The sequence below is a fragment of the Anolis sagrei genome, chromosome 1 (assembly GCF_037176765.1).
Source record: "Anolis sagrei isolate rAnoSag1 chromosome 1, rAnoSag1.mat, whole genome shotgun sequence".
Taxonomy (NCBI): Eukaryota; Metazoa; Chordata; class Lepidosauria; order Squamata; family Dactyloidae; genus Anolis; species Anolis sagrei.
Genome location: NC_090021.1, coordinates 237687968 through 237712294, shown reverse-complemented (window position 1 = coordinate 237712294; position 24327 = coordinate 237687968). Strand labels below are relative to the sequence as shown.

The following is a 24327-nucleotide window of genomic DNA, read 5'->3' as shown; positions in this document are numbered from 1 at the left end:
TCCTTGAACCATGAGGAAAGGGAAGACATTTAAAGAGTTTGAAGATAGATAATTTGAAAAATAAAAATATGGATAATGCCTTGAAAAACTAGACAAGTGAGATTTTTCTTTTTGAAAAGACTTCTTTGTTCAAACACAAATTCGAACAGGGAAGACAGAGATATTTCATAGATATGTATTCTTTATTGCAAAAGACAGGGAGAGTGCCAATAACAAAGAGATATCTCAGAAATGAACATTTATTTTCAACATTGTATTAATTCTATTTCTGGTCAAACAGCAAATTTAAGAAAAGGATAAATTGAAATGATTGGTCATGAAACATGACACATGGACAAATTCCTATTCATATTTACATAAGAAAATTCCAGGAAATTGATATGGTGGTATCAGTTCCAAACAATGAGCAATATTCCAGGAGAGGGAAATGATTTGAAATGTCCATGTTCTGGCTATCCAAACAAAAGGAACCACAAAGAGACATGTGGAATTTCTGCAGTTAGTGCAACATTTCTACAAAGCCATGGTTTGATAGCTGTTCTGGAAATATACAGTACCCCACAAATGTTACAGAGGTGTGCCTTCAAGTTGTTCTCCACATATGGTGACCCTTTGGTTGCTTCTACACAGCCATAAAATCTGGAGCAGAATGTGAATTAAAGAAACAGAGTTCCACTCTGCAAGCACCCTGAGAACCATGAAACAGCTCTTACTGTGCCCACAAAGCTCCCCTCATGTTGAGTTGATCCAACAGAATGACATCATTTTTCTTATCCCGTTGAGAGAAATATGCAGAACTGTAGCAACCGATCAGATGCGAATCAGCAATGGAGCTCATCTTCCAACCACAAAACAAAAAGGTGGAAGTGATTTCTTCTTCGGTAGGAAAAAGGTGTTTGTTTATCTTCCTGAGAGTGCCATATTGAATTCCTTTATGTGAATATTCTAGAGGTGGCACTATTTGCACAAGTTCTGCACATGTTCCTTCTGAAGTTCTGCTCTGCAACCTTTATGTATTGATCAGCTACACTGCCTTTTATCACCGATTTCGAGCTTTCTCCTGATATTTTTAAACATGTGCTTCCCATGTGGATGTCAGTTGCAGCATGCATTTGGGGTATGTGTTTTCTAGTGCCACCCTCCCCCCAATCCAGATCATTCTGGATTTTACAGTATGTTCAAGTGAGGCTCATGGTGAACCCATCATAGAGCTTTCTGGGCCTCACCCATTGGGTGCCAGTTGTCAGTAGCTCATCAACTGGCATTGTGGTGAAGATTAGAGATGAACATCCTCATTCCGTTTCCCTCCAAGTGTGAAGTTCACGCTGTAATACGCTACCTAAATGCTAATGGCATGAAAGCTGCTGCAATTCATTGTGAAATTGTGTTAGTTTATGGAGAGGATGTAATGTCAAGGCACCATGTGACAAAATAAGTATGGAATATATTGTGAGGCCATGAAGAAACTTGGCAGAACCATCCAAAACAAATGTAGTGGGATGCTGACAGAGGGAGTCTGTCTCCTTCATGAAAATGCTCATGCAACATAAGAGTTATTGACTTCATTTTGTTGGCATGTTTCAAGCCACCCCTCTCACAGCCCGATATCACACCTAGTGACTATCATCTGTTCACTAAAAGCTGAAGGAACACCTTGGTGGAAAACACTTTTCTGTTGATGACGAGTTGAAAATCGAAGTGACACACTGGCTGAAACAGGCAGAGGGAAACTTTTATGACACATCCCACAGATGACAAAAATGTATTGAATTGAGTGGTGATTATGTGGAAAAATAATGTAATATCTATGCCACAATCCATGTAAGTTGTAACCTTACTTTTTGGATAACCCTCGTATTTCTTTTTCCCCATCATGGTGTTTTGGCAATGCCACTCATAGATACACTGCATTTGCTCCCTTGTGCCCTAGAGTGTTCGTGTGCTGCATTTTGTGTATTGTTATTTATGAGGCTCTTTCTGCTCTCTTTTTTCTCTCACTTTTCTTTTCTCTGGCTGCCTGCCATTGCCCAAGGCTCCTTGGAAGATTGTGGGAAGCTACAGTCCAACTATGGCTGAAGCTGAAACAAAGAGTGGACATGGCTGCTTCCACTGTCAACTCCATTCACACACATTTGTACTTTACACACACCGAGATACCCCATTATCTCTCTCCATTCCTCTGAAACTCTAATGTACCTTTTGCATACATGCCAACAGAGAACTCAGGTGGGTTCTAGTTCCAGCAGTTCATTTACCCAATTATATATTTTTATTTCTCAAGGATATTTCTTGTAGGATAAACTGTGCTAACCTTCACTGTGAGCTACAAACATCTGACTTCCAAATGACTCATAGTTAAGAACGGGGGTGAGACAACAGGAAGTGGAAAAAATATACCCTTGGGAAGGGAAATGCACTCCTGGAGGAGTTATCACCGGGGGGGGGGGGGGGGGGGTGGTGGTCTCAGTTGAAGCTTTATCACCAATCTTTGTTTCCACAACAAACCAAACTTTTCAGAATCCAAGTGTCACACGGACAGAAAGCGTGTATGGCTGGAGTTACACTTTAAAATGTACCTGTTTCAATTTACAAATACATTCACTTCAGAACAAACCTGCAGAATCTATCTTGTTCGTAACTTGAGGACTGCCTCTACTTTTGAAATAATGACATCAGTCTTCACGATCTTCAAATTCTATTCTCAGATGCATAATGTTTCACAAGCACATAGATTCCTGTCATGTGCTTGTCCCTTATTTCAAAATATAAGGGAGAAAAATAACTGTCCAGATGGTGATGTGTCCTCCCATGTCATAGTGTGGGTGGAGCAATTCTCCTGCCCATGTATATATATCTTTCCTGCTGCTTAGTTAAGCATCTCAGCACTTACTCTGATTGTATCTTGTGAGTCACTCACCTTCATCATGAAGCGGATACTTGCTCTTCTACTTATTACCCTGGCATGTTACTCTTCTTCAGGTAAGCCTCATTGACATCCTCACGGTGTCAAGACAGACCAAAGAAGCACAAATTAAACCATTCTTTATAATTTGAGAGCTAAACTAGGACTTCAGGAGATGAGGGTTCAAGTCACCATTCGAATCTAGCAATTCTGAATGGGTAGCCGTAGACACACCAAATCCACTCAGTCTTAGAGGATATCATTTTCACAGCTCTTAAAAAACAGTTTTTCAAGTAATCGTTCCAAGATTACTGGTTTCATTACAATTTTAAAGTAACAATTTATTTTCCTGTTCCTCAATGCTGAGTAAAACAATTCTTTTAAAGTTTATATGACAAGGCAAGCAAATTGCAATTGCAGCAGAACTTATCACATGGAGTTGATCCCTGGACCAATTGTAATACTGCTGTGGAAGGACACTAAAGGTGCATCTGCACTATAGAATTAATATAGTCTGACATTACTTTAATTGGAGTTGACTTCTTATGTTGTTCTGTTGTTCAGTGGTGGTGGGGAGTTCATTGGAAACTTTTATTTTACAAAAATAATGCAATTTGCAGAATTGATTAGTGCATAAAAAGAGTGGCTATTCTGGTATGCTTCAGCGAAAACCCAAAATTATCTTGCAATGCTAGACCACTTTTTAGAGCCTCATGTGATAATGTCCTGAATGTAGTAGCACAAGGCATGCTATGCTTGAACAACTTGATTTTCCTTCCTCTATTAAGGGAGGTTGCACTCTGGTAACTATAAAAACTACCAAAAAATAAAGTACTAACATATACATTGAAAAAAGGGTGAAATTCTATGTTACAATGGGAATATAGTGTAGCCATGAGCCTTATCTACACCGACCATTACTGCAGTTTGAAGCTTTATTTGTATCAGTGCTCTGTAGTTTGTGTAGTCATCATCTGAGACTCAAACTGGTTCCAGGATTTGCACAGTGAAACTATTGTCAGTGTAGATGGAGCCATTGCTTCATTATTGGAGAAAAGGAACTAATTACAAATCACGTTTTATAACTAGTTAATAGTTCCTTCCAAGCTGCGAATGATAAATACTGTCTTAGCTATAAGTCTACACATGTGAGGCCTCAGGAAAGCCTCCCCTACCCTCTTTTCTTTGGGCTACTGTTCCACAGATGCAGCTTAACACTTGAAGGTTTTGTATGATATCCATAGTTTCCAGAAAGTGAGGTACTTGTTACTGGCATGCTAACTTAGTTAAATAAGATTTTACACCACACACTGTAATGCCAGCATGACAAAAGCATCCTGTGCAATCTTCTTGTGGAGTCTATGATATCAAAACTGGGTCAAAACCAGAGCATTATCTGGTGAATCATATTGTTTCCAGTCCCCAATTAAGTAAATACTTCAATGTTTTTACATAAAGTTGCCACAACACAATTTCTACTCCTAACAAAAGTTGACCCATTGAACCAAATAAATGTTGACCTGTTATTCAGCTAATGATCCAGTGAGTCTCTTTAGTTGGATTTCTGTAAGCCATAAAGGTCAAAGTATATTTTTAATCCTCTCTGCTTTTTTATTTTTATTTCTCCTAGTTTCTGCTGCGTGTCCTGATGTTGGAGTAGTTGGAAAAGCAATCCTTTTTGGCTCAGATGCAGAGGTGGAGAAACTTTTTCATGATCAGTCAACAACTGTAAAAAAGGCTGTTCTCCGAGTGAAAAGCTGTTCTAGCAAATTTTCACAGAATGAGAAAGATGGCCTGCTTAAACTGGCGGTAAATATGAGTCCTTTTTTTTTTTTTTTGGAATTGAGAACTTTAATGAGATTCCCAAAAAAAATATCCTCTCCCCATCAAATGTTATTTATAGTATGTTCGATACAAACAAGTAATTTAATTGGGATTCAGATACTTTGCTTAGACATCCACTTCTTATAACACCAATGCACATTGAGAGTACGCATACATATGAAATCATTAGGGAATTCTGATATCTATAACACAACTACCCAACATTCCCGCAACACCATGACGAATGTAGGGGGAGTCTCCCTGAATCAATCAACTGTGTTTTTCAAGTGTTTAAGAAGTGTTAATAAACTGGGGTGTGTGGGTATGTATAACATCCTAGAACTCAGAACTATGAGTCAAATTATAGGGAAAGAGATTCCACCTGGACATTAGGAAGAATGTTTTGACCGTAAGAGCTTTTCAACAGTGGAAGCTCTTTCTTTGGAGGCTTTCAAAAAGAGACTGGATGGCCATTTGTCAGGGGTGCTTTGATTGTACCTTTCCTGCATTTGTGGTGGGGGAGGGGGATTTGAAATCTGTGTGGTCTCTTCTAATTCTATGATTATATGATTCTTAATTTGTTTTAAGATGTTGTGGAGCAAAGGATGAGCAGCAGTGACATACGTAGGCAAAAGTTGTTCTTTGCACATTTGAATGTGCCTTGCCTCTATCCCTTGTCTTGGTGCACTGCATATCCCATTTTCACAATGGGTTGTCAGCCATGTGCATTATTAATCCACTTGCATTGTGTCACACTGATATTTAGTGCAGGGATTGTGTAATATTCTTCTGGTGAATACTGGCAATTTAAAGCAATTGTTTTAATGTTTTTATGATGTTTTTATAATGTTTTATACTGTTTTTACTTAATATGTATATTTATGCTTTTGTTGTTAGCCACCCTGAGTCCCTTTGCGGAGGTCAAGATAGAACGGGATATAAATGTCTGAAATAAATAATTAAATAATAAATACTAACATTATGCTAAAAAATGTATGATCTCTGCCATAGTAGGCAACTATTAGGGACACATTTAGATAAGTCCTGGAATTGGTCACAAATGTTTGCCTCTCATTGCTCACAAGGCATGACTGATAATGGAAATAGATGCTTTGAAATAAGAAAAAATGCACACCACCAACAACAACAATCCCATTACCTGTATAATTTGTATGCTACAGTATAATAAAAACACTGGCCTCTCACAGCTTGGCTTTGGTGCACTGGCATGCTAGTTTATTGTTAATGAATTTATTGTTTTAAATGGATTTTATTATTTTAATTGTAATTTTATTGGTATATATGTGGATTGCATCATTGGATGCTTATGTAAGGCCACCCTGGGTCCCCTTGTAGGGAGAAGGGCAGGATAGAAATGTAATAAATAAATAAATAAATAAATAAATAAATAATAAGGCTCTTTGGACCATAATAAAAATGTTGTTGTTGTTGTTGTTGTTGTTGTTGTTGTTGTTGTGGTTGTTACACCAAATGCAACACCTTCTTTCCTTATGCTCTCTTGACAAGGGCATGGCTGCACTTCAGAAATGCTGAAGAATGTTTAACCTTGAAGCACTCCTGTCGAGCAGTAGCACTGGCTTTCCCATCCGTTGATATCTAACACTCAATTCCCTGTCAGTAATCCCATTGTACATAGTGAGATTTACTTTTAAACAAACACACAGAGAAAATAGTGCTGTAAGTCTCTGCTCTTCCTTCCCTTCAGCAGTTTGCACTGACCATTATTTCTATTTCATTTCAGGAAACAGTACTGAAGGAATGCTGAGCAGCCCATGAACTTGGGTTTGTCGAGGAACCAAAGCTAATACTACTGACCACCAACCGTGCTTGCATGAAATCATGGAGCTCATGGAGCCATGCTGTTTGTACTGTGATTGGGAAGCTTTAGCCTCATATCTACAAAATAAAGGGTGTGTTTCAAAAAACTTTAGCCTCATATCAGCAAAACAAGAGTGTATATTATGGCTATTGATGCCAAGAGTAGGAAATACTCTTCTCTGTTTGTACCCTGCTAGTGAAAGAGAACCCTTTTCCTCCCAAGATGGGATGTCTTCCTACCAAACATCAATTAAGCTGAGGACCTTTTCCCCTAACATTTAGTCAAAATCCCTTTGCATTCCTTGTAGATCGGTCTCCATTTAAAGTTCAGACTAAAACTTGCAATTGATTCACTGCTCCAATGAGACTGAAGCCACACATTGCTAAACACACCATGCATTATCTTCCATGAGGAGCTGCTTATGTGGTGATTTTATTTCCCTCTGCCTGTTTTATAAAGATGCAGCTGAAACATTTTGACCTTCTCGCAGATAGGGCCCTTCCACACAGCCTTATATCACAGAATATCAAGGCAGGAAATCCCACAATATTTGCTTTGAACTGTGGGGTTTTCTGTCTTGATATTCTGGGATACAGGGCTGTGTGGAAGGGCCCCTAGTTTTCCTGGATCCAGCCAAAATGGAGGGTTTGTTCAAGATTTATCCACTGCAAATTCCACAAATCACAAATTCAGCAAGAAATGCAGGAATCCTCCTCAAATAACTATGTAGATCAAGTACAAAAGTCCATGGAAGATCATTCTGAATGTAATCTATAATGGGATTGTATTCAGACTATTGTGCTTGTCAGAGAATCACCATGCTCTTTCTCTATATGGTGAATGTCAAGGTAGGTGCACACTGTATGGCTGAAAACCTATATTGGCCAGAGTAGAGTTCTGCAGGTAGTGGATCTCTATTACAGCTTCCTACCTACACTACTGAGACAACAATTTTTCTGTGGTAGGGCTCTTGAATGGTCCTTCTATATCTGGAGTGTGTGTTTATGTATGAGAAAGGAATTGGAGAAGGGTTGGCTCTGTTCCTATACCCAGATGAGGATATCTTTTGCTGAGATTTTGGCCAATTATGTCATCTGCCTGCACACACAGTGACAGACATCCACAATGACAAAAAAAACCCCAAACACATGCATAAGAGGACTTGTACATGTGTCTGTCACCAACAAAATGTTGGCCTTCATGTTACATTTTACATACAGCTGTGTGGTGGAGCTGTATATGACACAGGTATGGGACGCATTTTACTTCGTTGATTGAATGAGCTTTGGCTAGGGCCCAACAAAGTGGAGAGGAGGCGGAGTAGCCTGATATGTCAAAAGCTGTTATGCTACAGAAGAGATGCAAGACAGCAATCCGGGAAACCAGCTTGAAAGACCTCCAAGCCAGGAGGAAGAACTTGATGAAGTCTTCTGCCAACAGTTGACCAAACAGGCACAGAGAAGAGATGTAGTAGTCATGGGCGATTTCAACTATCCCGATATTTGCTGGAAAACAAACTCGGCCAAGAGTACAAAGTCCAACAAATTCCTCGCTTGCCTTGCAGACAATTTCATGGTCCAGAAGGTAGAAGAGGCAACAAGGGGATTGGCTACTATTGATCTCATCCTAACAAATGCGGAGGACCTGATCAATGCGGTCGAAGTGGTAGGATCCTTAGGGGCAAGTGACCACGTGCTCCTGCAATTTGAGGTACAAAGGAAGGCCGAAACTAAGACAAGTCAAACCTGCATTTTGGACTTTAGGAGAGCTGATTTCCAAAAAATGAAGGAAACACTGAGCAGCATTCCATGGACACAGATACTAAAAGACAAGGGAGTTATGGATGGATGGGAGTTTCTCAAGAGTGAAATACTCAAGGCGCAATTGCAATCCGTGCCAACAAAGAGAAAAAATAGGACAAGTGCAAAGAAGCCAGAATGGATGTCCAAAGAACTTCTGACTGTGCTAAGACACAAAAGAGACATGCACAAGAAGTGGAAAAAGGGAGAAATCACCAAAGAAGAATTCAAACAAACAGCCAACACCTGTAGGGAAAAGGTCCGCAAGGCTAAAGCACAAAACGATCTCAGGCTTGCCAGGGACATTAAAAACAATAAAAAGGGATTCTTTTCTTATGTCAGTAGAAAAAGGAAAAACAAGGAGGCGATAGGGCCTCTTCGAGGAGAAGATGGGGTAGTGCTGACAGGGGATAGGGAAAAGGCAGAACTATTTAATACCTTCGTTGCCTCGGTCTTCTCACAAAGAGAAAGTCATCTTCAACCTCAGCAAGATGGAGTGGGTGAGGGATTAGAGGACATCCAACCCCAAATTGGGAAACAAGTCGTCCAGGAATACCTGGCTGCTCTAAATGAGTTCAAGTCCCCAGGGCCAGATCAACTACACCCAAGAGTATTGAAGGAACTAGCAGAAGTCATTTCAAAACCATTGGCAACCATCTTTGAGAGTTCTTGGAGAACGGGAGAAGTTCCAGCAGATTGGAGGAGGGCCAATGTGGTCCCAATCTTCAAGAAAGGAAAAAAGGATGACCCAAACAACTACCGTCCGGTCAACCTCACATCAATACCAGGCAAGATTCTGGAAAATATTGTTAAGGAAGTGGTCTGCAAACACTTAGAAACAAATGCGGTCATCGCTAATAGTCAACATGGATTTATCAAAAACAAGTCATGCCAGATTAATCTGATCTCTTTTTTCGATAGAGTTACAAGCTGGGTAGATGCGGGGAATGCCGTGGATGTAGCATACCTGGATTTCAGTAAGGCCTTCGACAAGGTCCCCCACGACCTTCTGGCAAGGAAACTAGTCCAATGTGGGCTAGGCAAAACTATGGTGAGGTGGATCTGTAATTGGTTAAATGGACGAACCCAGAGGGTGCTCACTAATGCTTCCTCTTCATCTTGGAAAGAAGTGACGAGCGGAGTGCCGCAGGGTTGCGTCCTGGTCCCGGTCCTGTTCAACATCTTTATTAATGACTTAGATGAAGGGTTAAAAGGCAGGATCATCAAGTTTGCAGACGACACCGAATTGGGAGGGATAGCCAATACTCCAGAGGACAGGAGCAGGATTCAAAACGATCTTGACAGATTAGAGAGATGGGCCAAAACTAACAAAATGAAGTTCAACAGTGACACATGCAAGATACTCCACTTTGGCAGGAAAAACGAAATGCAAAGATATAGAATGGGGGATGCCTGGCTCGAGTGTGAAAAAGATCTTGGAGTCCTCGTGGACAACAAGTTAAACATGAGCCAACAATGTGATGTGGCGGCAAAAAAAGCCAATGGGATTTTGGCCTACATTAATAGGAGCATAGTGTCTAGATCTAGGGAAGTAATGCTACCCCTCTATTCTGCTTTGGTTAGACCACACCTGGAATATTGTGTCCAATTCTGGGCACCACAATTCAAGAGAGATATTGACAAGCTGGAATGTGTCCAGAGAAGGGCGACTAAAATGATAAAGGGTCTGGAGAACAAGCCCTATGAGGAGTGGCTTAAGGAGCTGGGCATGTTTAGCCTGAAGAAGAGAAGGCTGAGAGGAGATATGATAGCCATGTATAAATATGTGAGAGGAAGCCACAGGGAGGAGGGAGCAAGCTTGTTTTCTGCTTCCTTGGAGACTAGGACGCGGAACAATGGCTTCAAACTACAAGAGAGGAGATTCCATCTGAACATGAAGAATTTCCTGACTGTGAGAGCCATTCAGCAGTGGAATTCTCTGCCTCGGAGTGTGGTGGAGGCTCCTTCTGTGGAAGCTTTTAAACAGGGGCTGGATGACCATCTGTCAGGGGTGATTTGAATGCAATATTCCTGCTTCTTGGCAGGGGGTTGGACTGGATGGCCCATGAGGCCTCTTCCAACTCTTTGATTCTATGATTCTATGATTCTATGATTCTAAGCAGGGGCAGCTCGTCCATTACGCAAAGTAAGTGGTCGAAGAACACTTTTTTTGCCAGGTGCGCAGAGGCGCCTCTGTAAATGCCCCTCGACTGCCACTTGAGGAGCGCCCCCTCAGCTCACAACAGCCCTAGCAGTCTGGGGGGAGCCTCGGCTTTCTTGCCTCGCTGCCGGGCGATCCTCTTCCCAAAGGGGCCGGGCCCTTGAGCCTCGCCTAGCCCCTCTCGTTCCTGCTCCACCTGGCCACCGGGTGTGAGAGCAGAGCCGACGCTCAATCGTTCTCCGCGTTCTATCCCTTCCCCATGACCAGCTCCCTTTCCTGATCCCCTGGCGCTCCACCCGCCTCCTCTCCTCTCCCCAATCCGTGGGTGGGCCAAGGGGCAGAGCCACCGTGCCTGGCCCACTTTGGGTCCAGAGGCGTGTCTGAAGACCCCAGCGTGCACACCAAAAGTCGCCTCTTCTCCTGACTTTCTCTTCAGCCATTGGGACCAAGAGAGAGAGAGAGAGAGAGAGAGAGAGAGAGAGAGAGCCCCTCCGGCTGGAGGTATCTCCCACCTCCGCTCCCTCCTTTGTTTTTGCGCCTACCTTCAGGAAAGGTGGAAATCTCCACCTCTGTCTCTGTCTCTTGGTCCCAATGGCTGAAGAGAAAGTCAGGAGAAGAGGCTTCCGGACCCAAAGCGGGCCAGGCAAGGGAGCAAGTGCGGCAAGTGTAGTTACTGGGATGTATAGTTCACCTACAATCAAAGAGCATTCTGAACTCCACCAATGATGGAATTGAACCAAATATGGCACACAGAACTCCCTTGACAAACAGAAAACATATATCAATGATTGGTTGGGGGGCGGGCGCCAAAATACTGTTTGCTTACCATTGAAAATTACCTAGGGCCGCCTCTGCCAACAAGACATTATTAATTCAGTACAGAGCAGTATTCTATTTGCCAGTTATGCAGGGTAATGGAGAGCATGAAATATACTGAAGCCCATCACTTTGGATGAGACAGCAAAAGATGACTTAAAAGCTGTGTGCATTGCATTCATGGACAGTACCAGGTGACTCCAGATTTCTTGGAGGAGAGACCCTTCAGACTGATGGCCTCAGCGAGTCTACAATCTGTCGACTGTACCACATTTGCCTGCTTTCTGTCTTTGAGTCCAATCCACATAGCTGCCCAGAAGTGACCAAGGTAAATCAAGGTTAAGCTGTTTTTTCTGCATTACCCATCCCTGATCACTTGTTTAGAAACCAACAGGCAGAGAGAACAAGCAATAAATGCAGTACCACATATCCAGGTGTTCTCAGTGAGTGATGGGTATCAAGAATGCTGTCTCTTGGTTATAGCTAAAGAAGAATTTCTTAAAAACACCTCTCATTGAGCTATGGTTGGGCCATGTACTACTTTACATTGGGCAGCCTCATTTAAAAATGAGAACAATCTGCGTATATGAAGACATGTTCTATTTGAAAGACTCTCTGGTCCAACTCCAGCTGAAAAATTATACCAAGTGTTAGTGTAGCAAGTGAAAGCTCAACCACTACCTGAGGATGTCCACCCCACCATCACCCAACCATCCCTGACAGAGGAAGAAGGTTGAAAGAGGTAGCAGGAGTGCCTCTGCAGCCTCTCCCACTGTAGGAGGGGGAATAAGAAGACCATAACTACTGCTGCTCCTGCATGGCTGCTATGGCTGCACCCCTCTCATTTTGCAATTTCCCACCCACACTATAGGGAAGGGAAGGAAATGGGTGGGCAGGGAGGCAGGTCCTGGCAGCCTCCTTTTCCGTCAGTATACAGTGATGGCTCCCCACAACATCAAGATAAGAGCTTGACAGATTAGAGAGATGGGCCAAAACTAACAAAATGAAGTTCAACAGTGACAAATGCAAGATACTCCACTTTGGCAGGAAAAACGAAATGCAAAGATACAGAATGGGGGACGCCTGGCTCGAGAGCAGTACGTGTGAAAAAGATCTTGGAGTCCTCGTGGACAACAAGTTAAACATGAGCCAACAATGTGATGTGGCGGCAAAAAAAGCCAATGGGATTTTGGCCTGCATCAATAGGAGCATAGTGTCTAGATCTAGGGAAGTAATGCTACCCCTCTATTCTGTTTTGGTTAGACCACATCTGGAATATTGTGTCCAGTTCTGGGCACCACAATTCAAGAGAGATATTGACAAGCTGGAATGTGTCCAGAGGAGAGCGACTAAAATGATAAAAGATCTGGAGAACAAGCCCTATGAGGAGCGGCTTAAGGAGCTGGGCATGTTTAGCCTGAAGAAGAGAAGGCTGAGAGGGGATATGATAGCCATGTATAAATATGTGAGAGGAAGCCACAGGGAGGAGGGAGCAAGCTTGTTTTCTGCTTGCTTGGAGACTAGGACGCGGAACAATGGCTTCAAACTGCAAGAGAGGAGATTACATCTGAACATGAGGAAGAACTTCCTGACTGTGAGAGCCGTTCAGCAGTGGAACTCTCTGCCCCGGAGTGTGGTGGAGGCTCCTTCTTTGGAGGCTTTTAAGCAGAGGCTGGATGGCCATCTGTCAGGGATGATTTGAATGCAATATTCCTGCTTCTTGGCAGGGGGTTGGACTGGATGGCCCACGAGGTCTCTTCCAACTTTTTGATTCTATGATTCTATGATTCTTCAAGAACTTGGCAGCATCAAATAGCAGTGCATAGTGGTAGCTTTCCAACACAGCAGGAATTCTACTCTTCGCCCAAAATCTGGCTCCTGATTTTCATGGTAGGACAGGTCCCACTCCATATGTAAAAATCAGGTTAATTTCACTGCCTAATAAAATTGGCCCATGGAAGAAAGCTGCTGTTACACAAATGGCAAATTTGGTCCTCTGGCAAACAGCAACACCTAGGTTGGAATGAGGATCTTGACTGGGATCGCAATAAGGAAAAATATCAATGCCCTACAATAAATCTACTTTGGTTATTAGATGCAACACAAAAGAGCTATCCAAAGAACTAAACACTAGTCACATTACTTTGGATAGCTCCTGGAAAGTTCAGGTTAAAGCCCAGAGCAGATTTATCATTTTTTTGACATCGGAACCACCAGACACCACAACTTCACCACCACCACTTTAGATGAATTACAGTCACATATACAGAGGCATGTCTAGTTTGACCCTGAGTATGCGTGGAGGTAGGAAGCTGTAGTAGAGATCCACTACCTGCAGAACTCTGCTCTAGCCAATATAGGTGTGCACCTATCTTGACATTCACCATATGGAGAAAAGGCGTGAAGATTCTCTGTTCCTCCACTGAGGGAAGCACAATATTCTGAATACAATCCCACTATAGATTACATTCAGAATAATCTTCCATGGATGTTTGTACTTGATCTATATGGTTATTTGAGGAGGATTCTTGCATTTCTTGCTGAATTTGTGGAATTTGCAGTGGATAAATCTTGAACAAACCCTCCATTTTGGCTGGATCAAGAAAAACTAGGGGCCCTTCCACATAGCCCTATATCCCAGAATATCAAGACAAATGTTGGGGAATCCTCATTGTTGGAGGAGGAAGGGGAGCAGGGAGGTGCTCAGGTCTTGGAGAGAGAGGAAGAAAAATCTGACAATGAGGCTTTGCAGGTGCCTACTTTTTTAGAAAGATGGAGGAAGTCAGAGAACAGGCGGCGGTCAACTCGATTAGCTGCTAAAAGATTAATGAGTTAATTGGGTGACACCCTAAGCCCTCCTGCTTGGGGTATAAATCAGAAGCAAGATAACTTAGCTTTTCGCTGCTAACAACAACTCTGTTACTGCCGGAACCTGCTTTGTGTTAAGGACTTCATGATCTGTGCTTTATTGTCTGCTGACTTTGCTGGGACTTTTGCAAAAGACTTTCATTGGTGTCTGTAGTAAGACTTCCTTGTTTTCCTTTTCAAATGCATTTGCTTATTTTGTTTGCTGGACTAAAGCATTTTTATTTTACTTTCAATTTTGTATTGAGGCTGTTTTTTGAGAGCAAAACAGGACAACTGAAAACTTCACATTATTTGAGTGTGGACTCAGATAACCCAGTTCAAAGCAGATATTGTGGGATTTCCAGCCTTGATATTCTGTGATATAAGGCTGTGTGGAAGGGCCCTATCTGTGAGAAGGTCAAAATGCTTCAGCGGCATTTTTATAATACAGGCAGAGGGAAATAAAATCACCACATCAGCAGCTCCTCATGGAAGATAATGCATGGTGTGTTTAGCAATGTGTGGCTTCAGTCTCATTGGAGCAGTGAATCAACTACAAATTTTAGTCTGAATTTTAAATGGAGACAGATCTACAAGGAATGCAAAAAGATTTTGTCTAAAAGTTAGGGGGGAAAGTCCTCAGTTTAATTGATGTTTGGTAGGAAGACATCCCATCTTGGGAGGAAAAGGGTTCTCTTTCACTAGCAGGGTACAAACAGAGAAGAGTATTTCCTACTCTTGGCACCAATACCCATAACATACACTCTTATTTTGCTCATATGAGGCTAAAGTTTTTTGAAACACACCCTTTATTTTGTAGGTATGAGGCTAAAGCTTCCAAATCACGGTACAAGTGGCCAAACAGCATGGCTCCACAAGCACCATTATTTCATGCAAGCACAATTGGTGGTCAGTAGCATTAGCTTGGGTTCCTCGACAAACCCAAGTTCATGGGCTGCTCAGCAATCCTTCAGTACTGTTTCCTGAAATGAAATAGAAATAATGGTCAGTACAAGCTGCTGAAGGGAAGGAAGAGCAGAGAGTCACAGCACTATTTTCTCTGTGTGTTTGTTTAAAAGTAAATCTCACCATGTACAATGAGATTACTGAAAGGGAATTGTGTGTTAGATATCAACGGATGGGAAAGCCAGTGCTACTGCTCGACAGGAGTGCTTCAAGGTTAAACATTCTCCAGCATTTCTGAAGTGCAGTCATGTCCTTGTCAAGAGAGCATAAGGAAAGAAGGTGTTGCATTTGGTGTACATTTTTTTCTTATTTTAAAACATCTATTTCCATTATCAGTCATGCCTTGTGAGCAATGAGAGGCAAATATTTGTGACCAATTCCAGGAGTTTTCTAAATGTGTCCCTAATTCTTGCCTACTATAGCAGAGATCATGCATTTTTCAGCATAATGTAAGTATTCACCAGAAGAGTTATGTTAAACAATCCCTGCACTAAATATCAGTGAGTAACACAATGCAAGTGAATTAATAATGCACATGGCTGACAACCCATTGTAAAAATGTGATGTGCAGTGCACCAAGACAAGGCATTGAGGCAAGGCACATTCAAATGCTACTTGATGTAATGTGTGCGCCCCCTCCCAAAGCTCCTCAGTATGCATAGCACACCTTTTGCTTACGTATGTCACTGCTGCTGATTCTTTGCTTCAAAACATAATAAATGAAATTAAGAATCATATATTCATAGAGTTGGAAGAGACCACACAGATTTCAAATCCCACCTCCCCAGCCACAAATGCAGGAAAGGTACAATCAAAGCACCCCTGACAAATGACCATCTGTTTAAAAGCCTCCAAAGAAGGAGCTTCCACTGTTGAACAGCACTTATGGTCAAGAAGTTCTCACTAATGTCCAGGTGGAATCTCTTTTCCTATAATTTGGACCCATTGCTCTGAGTCCTAGGATTTTATCCCACACACCCCAGTTTCTTAACACTTCTAAGACATTTGAAAAACGTAGTTGATTGAAGCCCATCACATGATACAGGGAGACTCCCCCTACATCTGTCATGCTCCACTTCTGAAGTGTTTTGAAACAGAGGAAGGGAGGAGAAAACCAGAAGAAATTGTCTCCTATGCTCAGGAATTGCTATGAAACAGGAGAAAACAGTGAAAAACATGTGGGATGGGATCTGCCAGATTCGCCCGCGTTGAATTGATTTGGTGATGTGAATGAATGGCCATTCTTATTGCATGTGTCCTACAAAGCAGTGGTGCCTTGGTAGTCTCCCAAAATCTAGCCACTTAATCCTTGCTTTGGAAAGTATTTTAAAATTTTATTTTACATTTGCATTAGAAATTGTGCTACTTCAGGAGATCCCTACATGGGTACCTCGATGTTCCAAAACCCACAAACTCTCAAGATTTCAATATTTTTTGATTAATCATTGGAAAATTGCTCTTGATATTTCAAAAATGTGCACCTAGTTGTAAGCACATGGCTAGGCTTTCTCCACTGCAACTCTCCTTCAGCTGATAAATAGCCAGAGGTATCAAGTGGGATAGGATGATTTATGTATAAAGCAGGTAGTAATTTTTTTCTCAAGGCAGCAATCCAAAAAAGATATACACCAGTGTTATGCTGTCATATGTCCTAAGAGCAAGCTAGCAGTAATGTGCATTTTGCCTCTTTATCATTTTTTTGGGTTATATATTTGATTCATTGGCAGAAGTTGTGCAAATGTTGGGTAGTTGTAGTATAGATATCAGAATTCCCTAATGATATCATCGATATGCGTACGATCAATGTGCATTGGTGTATCAGAAGTGGATGGCTAAGCGAAGTATCTGAATCCCAATTGAATTACTTGTTTGTATCGAACATACTATATATAAATAACCTTTGATGGGAGAGAGGAGATATATTATTTGGGAATCTCATTAAAGTTCTCAACTGCAAAAAAGACTCATAATTACCGTCAGTTTAAGCAGGCCATCTTTCTCATTCTGTGAAAATGTGCTAGTACAACTTTTTACTTGGCGTATAGCCCTTTTTACAATTGTTGACTGATCATGAAAAACATTCTCCACATCTGCATCTGTGCCAAAAAGCACTGCTCTTCCAAGTACTTCAACATTAGGACACACAGCTGAAACTAGGAGAAATAAAAATAAAAATGCAGAGAGGATTAAAAATATGCTTTGACCTTTATAGCTTACAAAAATCTAACTAAAGATTGCTGAATCGTTTGTTGAATAACAGGTCAACATTTATTTGGTTCAATGGGTCAATTTTTGTTAGTAGAAATTGTGTTGTGGCCATTTTATGTAAATATCTTAAAGTATTTATTCAATTGGGGGCTGGAAACAATATGATTCACCCAAGAATGCTTTGGCTTTGACCCAGTTTGGATGTCATAGACTCCAGAAGAAGACTGCAGAGGATTTCTTTCTTTTTTTTCTTTAGAACATTTATATCCCATCCTTTCCCGACTTCCGAGGAGGGACTCAGGGCAGCTTCCAGCAAGCAACAATTTGATGCTGATACAATATAAAACACCAATAAAATACACAAATACATAAAAATAATTATAAATATGCATTAAAAACAGTTTGCCATGTTTAAAACATCCTCCAAATCAGTCCAAATTGCAGTCCATAAAATCTCATCTCAGGATGCCTTTGCCATGTTGGTGTTGCAGTGTGTGGTCTAAAAATATTATTTTTCTAAGTTAGCATGCCAGTAACAAGTACTCCACTTGCTGGAAACTATGGATATCATACGAAACCTTCGTTTCGCTGCATCTGTGGAACAGTAGCCCAAAGAAAAGAGGGTAGGGGAGGCTTTCCTGAGGCCTCATATGTGTTGACTTATGGCTAAGACAGTATTTATCATTCACAGCTTGAAAGTAACTACTAACTAGTTATAAAATGTGATTTGTAATTAGTTCTTTTCCTCCAGTAATGAAGCAATGGCTCCATCTACACTGACAGTGGTTTCACTGTGCAAATCCTGGAACCAGTTTGAGTCTCAGATGATGACTGCACAAACTACAGAGCACTGATACAAATTAAGCTTTAAACTGCAATAATGGTCGGTGTCAGGCCCGTAGCCAGGATTTTGATTTTGGGGGGGGGGGGGGCGCTGAGTTTTATTCGGGGGGGGGGTGAGGATCTAACCTAGCAAACATTTTGTATTGTTATCCCAATAGCCCCGTGCATATGGGATATATTGAGCATGGTGATCAGATCATGATATGAAAAAACATAACAGTTTAAATAATGTACCAGTAAGGCCTTCTTGCGGACACCCTGAGAATTTTGGGAGGGGCTGAAGCCCCTCAAGCCCCCCCCCCCCCCCGCTACATGCCTTGTCAGTGTAGATAAGGCTCATGGCTATATTATATTCCCATTGTAACAGAGAATGTCACCCTATTTTTCAATGTAAATGTACTTTATTGTTTTGATAGTTTTTACAGTTACAAGAGTGCAACCTCCCTTAACAGAGGAAGGAAAATCAAATTGTTCAAACATGGTATGCCTTGTGCTACTACATTCAGGACATTATCATATGAGGCTCTAAAAAGTAGTCTAGCATTGCAAATCCATTTTCGGCTTCAGCTGAAGTACACGATTATAGCCAAACTATATTAATTCTCTATAGTGCAGATGCACCTTTAGTGTCCTTCCACAACAGAGTTGGTCCAGGGATCAACTCCATGTTATAAGTTCTGCTGCAATTGCAATTTGCTTGCCTTGCGATATAAACTTTAAAGGAATTGTTTTACTCAGCATTGAGAACTAGGGAAATAAATTGTTACTTTAAAATTGTAATGAAACTAGGAATCTTGGAACAATTACTTTAAAACTGCTTTTTAAAAGCTGTGAAAATGATACAAAACTACAGACCACCCCTGTAACAGAGCAACAAGTTGTAAGGATTAGTGACAACAAAGGACTGAAAGAGAGAGAGAGAGTGATAGGAACTAGAATAAGATGCAGATGAGGAAATTTGCTATTAGTATTCTCTAAGACTGAGTAGGTTTGCTGTGCCTACGGTTACCCATTCAGAATTGCTAGATTTGAATGGTGAATTGAACCCTCATCTCCTGGAGTCCTAGTTCAGCTCTCAAATTATAGAGAATGATTGAATTGGTGCTTCCTTGGTCTGTCTTGACCCCATGAGGATGTCGATGAGGCTTACCTGAAGAAGAGAAACATGCCAGGGTAATAAGTAGAAGAACAAGTGTCAGCTTCATGGTGAAGGAGAGTGACTCACAAGATGCAATCAGAGTAAGTGCTGAGATGCTTAACTAAGCAGCAGGAAAGATATATATACGTGGGCAGGAGAACTGCTCCACCCACACTATGACATGGGAGGACACATCACCATCTGGACAGTTATTTTTCTCCCATATATTTTGAAACAAGGGACAAGCACATGACAGGAATCTATGAGCTTGTGAAACTTTAAGCATCTTAGAATATAATCTGAAGAGTGTGAAGACTGATGACATTTATTACAAAAGTAGAGGCAGTCCCCAAGTTACGAACAAGATGGATTCTGCAGGTTTGCTCTGAAGTTGAATGTATTTGTAAGTCGAAACAGGTACATTTTTAAGTGTAACTCCAGCCATACGTACACACACACTTTGGATAGCACAGGGGCTAACACGCCTATGGTGTTTATTTTGCTGTCTGTGCCCCTGTGCAGAAAATTTCACCTCCCTTTCTGTCCCTGTGACACTTGGATTCTGAAAAGTTTGGTTTGTTGTGGAAACAAAGATCGGTGATAAAGCTTCAACTGAGACCCCCCCCCCCCCCCCGTGATAACTCCTCCAAGAGTGCATTTCGCTTCCCAAGGGTATATTTTTTTCCACTTCCTGTTGTCTCACCCCCATTCTTAACTATGAGTCATTTGGATGTCAGATAAAATGTAGTGTAGCTGATCAATGCATAGAGGTTGCAGAATGGATATACCGGAGGAACATGTGTAGAACTTGTGCAAATAGTGCCACCTCTAGAATATTCACATAAAGGAATTCAATATGACACTCTCAGGAAGATAAACAAACAGCTTTTTCCTGCCCAAGAAGAAATTGCTTCTACCTTCTTGTTTTGTGGTTGGAAGATGAGCTCCATTGCTGATTCTCATCTGATTGGTTGCTACAGTTCTGCATATTTCTCTCAATGGGGTAAGAAAAACAATGTCATTCTTTTGGATCAATTCAATATGAGGGGAGCTTTGTGGGCACGGCAAGAGCTGTTTCATGGTTCGAAGGGTGCTTGTAGAGACACTCCAGAGTGGAACTCGGTTTCTTTAATCCACATTCTGATCCGGATTGTATGGCTGTGTAGGAGCAACCATAGGGTCACCATATGTGGGGAACAACTTGAAGGCACACCACATTAACTTTTGTGGGGGACTGTTTATTTCCAGAACAGCTATCAAACCATGGCTCTGTAGAAATGTTGCACTTACTGCAGAAATTCCACATATTTCTTTGTGGTTCAGTTTTTTTTTTTAATAGCCAGAACATGGACATTTCAAATAATTCCCCTCTTCAGGAATATTGTGCATTGATTGGAACTGTTACCAGCATATTAATTTCCTGGAATTTTCTTATGTAAATATGAATATGAATTTGTCCATGTATCATGTTTATGACCAGTCATTTCAATCTATCATTTTCTTAAATTTGCTGTTTGACCAGAAATTGAATTAATACAATGTTGAAAATAAATGTTCATTTCTGAGATATCTCTTTGGTATTGACACGTCCCAGTCTTTTGCAATGAAGAGATACATATCTATGAAATATCTCTGTCTTCCTTGTTCGAATCTGTGTTTGAACAAAGAAGTCTTTTCAAAAAGAAAAATTCCACTTGTCTAGTTTTTCAAGCCATTCTCCATATTTTTATTTTTATTTTTCAAATTATCTATCTTCAAACTCTTTAAATGTCTTCCTTTTCCTCATGGTTCAAGGATATTCATATGTTTCAGGCATTTATTAGATATTATTTACCCTTTGTCAGTAGAACAGATTAGATATCTGGCGATTTTGTGCATATGTTGTGTATAAACTTATGAATACCTCAATAAATAAGGGGCCGGGGTGCTCACTTCCCCCAATAAAATTCCCTGTGAGAGCTATGTGCCTCGTAACCTTACTTTCCAGATAACCCTTGTAAGATTTTTAAAAATCTTAAACTGTGGGGGGTGAGGTGGGATAATATCTTTAAAAGATTTGCCTCTGTTATCTTTCCAGGGCATTTGGCCCTTTATTTATTGAAGTATTCAAACACACACTATATCTGAGGAATCCAGAATGACAAACAGCTGCATGGGGTGATTTCCTCTTTATGGCTGGCTACACCTACAGTTTCGACTAGCTGCATTATTTTGCTTTACTTACATCTCCAACATGTAAAAGAAAATCCAAGAGGTAGATTAATTGCCCAACAGACAGGAGTGATTTTCTTGGTTAAAATTAACAATTTGGCATTGCTTTGCTGCAAGTTTCACAGCAACCACAGCTACAATATGTCAACATGCAACCTCATAAGGTGAAGGCAGAGAAGCATCTTCTGTGTGATGCTGGCACAGAGCCCCCCCGGAACCCACCACATGATGCACGGTTACTTCTGGAGGGACTCCGTGATGGCAGTGTTGTTTTTAATGAAACATTTACTAGGAGAGTGAATGTAGGAGAGGATAACTGAAGGAAAAGGAAAAATTTGGGAATAATAGATTACTTATTGGTTAGTTTCATCTTTATAAATGTCTAATATGTCGCAACAATAAAACAAAGAGGGTGAGGGTTGTTGAGGTATGGGGAGTTCTTTTACAAAACTATCATTGTTACAACTAAGTCTTTGTCTCTATTTCTTTAACACACATTTAACAAAATATTAAGGATTCTAACAATTTTAATTTTAAGTCCATTGGTTGTATTTATTTATTTATTTATTTCCAACCTTTCTACCCTGTTCTTCTCAGCTCCCGAAGGAGAACACAGGGTGGCTTACAACAGCAGAAATTCGATGCCGACAACATAGAACACATTACATACAACATTATACAAAAGATAAAACAATAGATTAAGATACATTTAAAACATCATCATCATCATTATTATCTTGTAGTCAAATCAAAGTCTGATTTAGCAACTGACAACCCAGTACAAAACCTGTCACAGTCACATTTCCAACATTAAGATTACTGCCAAACCTACTGTCCAAAGTCCTGGTCCCAAAACCATGTTTTGACCTTCTTTCTAAAAGAGAGGAGGGATGGAGCCGACCTATCTTCTTATGTCTTCTCACATTATCTCCTGGTCTTCACATATTCTTTTCCAGTTCTTCTTCAAGGGAAATTGGTCTTAACTCTTCATAACAGATCATTTCACATTAAATCTTTTCTTAAATTATTTATTATTAATATCTACAAAGAAAGGTCTACAATTTTTGTTTAGATTGTTAGTAGGTTAGTAGGTTTTGGACATTTCTGGCATAATTAGAGTTAATTCTGTGAACATAAACCGGATGTTTCTCAATTTCTTGGGGCTATGTGGTGAGCAATTTTGCAAATGCTTCTAGTACTGCCAATGTTTAATTTTCTATCTCTTCTGGGATGCCTCTTGGTTTTAAATGAATATTGTCTTTGCAGATAGTCCAGATATTGTATCTGGTTGACTTCATCTAGAAGTTGTTCTCATACTGTTGTTGTTTTCCTTCTAGTTCCTTTAATTTTTAATGTTGGTCTTGTTTTGCTTTCATTCCCTCTGCCATTAATTTCACTTCACTCATTTCTTTTTACATTTCATGATATGAGGCATTTAAATGGTCAAATATATTTGTAAAGCCTGCTATATTATTTGAAATGTCAGTGGAAATGTTCTTAAGTCCATCCAGTCTTTTGTTAATTTTACCTATATTTCCTGATACAATTTTAAGCTGTGTCATCATCGATTTTGAAAAGTCTTCATCTTTCCTCTGCTGCATCATTATATTTCTTCAATTGTCTTCTTTCTTTCTTAATTATTTCTTGGTGTACTAAGAATGCATTGCATTATTGACCAGCGATTAAAGTAAACTGAGTGTTAAAATGAGCAGCAACCTCTCCTACAGATCTGTCTTGTGAAAGCTAACCAGTATATGTAGGTTCAGCTGGTAAAGATAGGAATCAACAACATTTTATTTAATTCTTTGTCCCTGTAGTTTATTCATACAGATGTTAGTACTTCTTATTTCATAATCTCTTTCTAAGCTTTGAATCATTTTTTTCAGGAAAACAGGTAGACTGGTGACTAGGTTGACACAATTGCTCCAAAGTGTTCCTTCTCATGAAGTGGAGCTCAACCAGCCCCTTTGGTTCACTATGAAATGCACAAGTCAGGGACTAGAGCAACAGTGGTCGAGAACTCAGTGATTCCACCCGAAAACAATGATAGCTCATTTAGCAGTGGGTGCTCTTCCAGCAGGTCATTCCACAGTCTTTGGGCAGCCAATGAAAAGGTCCTTTGGGTGTTGGTCACCAGTTGAGTTCTGGCTGGCTGGATCAGATGCCACCAGAGGACCTAAGCGTCTTGGGCAGATTGTATGGGAGAAGGCGATTAATCCATGTAAGGCCTAGGGAATTGTGAATAAACCGAGAGTGGATGCTGAGAGACTGATGACATATCATTAAAATTAGTCATGAAAAGATTTAACTGGTTACATTCATCATATTTCAAGGAAACCATTAGGGTGCTTGCAAGCATGAGTTCCTACTTCATGCAGAACCTTTCTGTTTGCATAACACTGCTCCTTTCCAACCCCCTGCTATGCAGAAACTCACAATGAATACACCCCGACAGATTGTCATTTAGCCCCTGCTTTCAAAATCTCCAGAGAATGAAACTACTATGCTCCGAGGCAGCATATTCCTCTGCTGAACAACTCTTATCATCAAGAAGTTCTTCCTAATGTTTAGGTAACATCTCTTTTCCTGCAATTGGATTCATTGCTCTGGGCCCTAGGATCTAATCACAAAGTGGCAAAAGCCAGCTCCGCCCTACTTTGCCCATGGAGCCCGCTGGCTCCCATCAAATGACGCTGGCAGGGCTCCATGGGTAAAGAAGGGCAGAACCAGCACATGGCCCTGCTACGGCAACAAGGGAGGCTTCCTGTGTTG

General features: G+C 40.8%; 2 long non-coding RNA genes across 2 annotated transcripts; one reads left to right on the top strand and one right to left on the bottom strand.

Annotated features, from left to right (window-relative positions):
- The first annotated feature begins 2886 nt into the window (after positions 1-2886).
- On the top strand, positions 2887-6705 carry LOC137095953 (uncharacterized). The gene is made up of 3 exons (XR_010909097.1): positions 2887-2979; positions 4533-4711; positions 6489-6705. It is a non-coding gene; the product is annotated as an uncharacterized lncRNA (long non-coding RNA).
- An 8275-nt stretch (positions 6706-14980) lies between these two features.
- Positions 14981-19444, bottom strand: LOC137095952 (uncharacterized). The gene is made up of 3 exons (XR_010909096.1): positions 19357-19444; positions 17130-17308; positions 14981-15172 (listed from the first exon to the last, which is right to left on the bottom strand). It is a non-coding gene; the product is annotated as an uncharacterized lncRNA (long non-coding RNA).
- Between the last annotated feature and the right edge of the window lie 4883 nt (positions 19445-24327).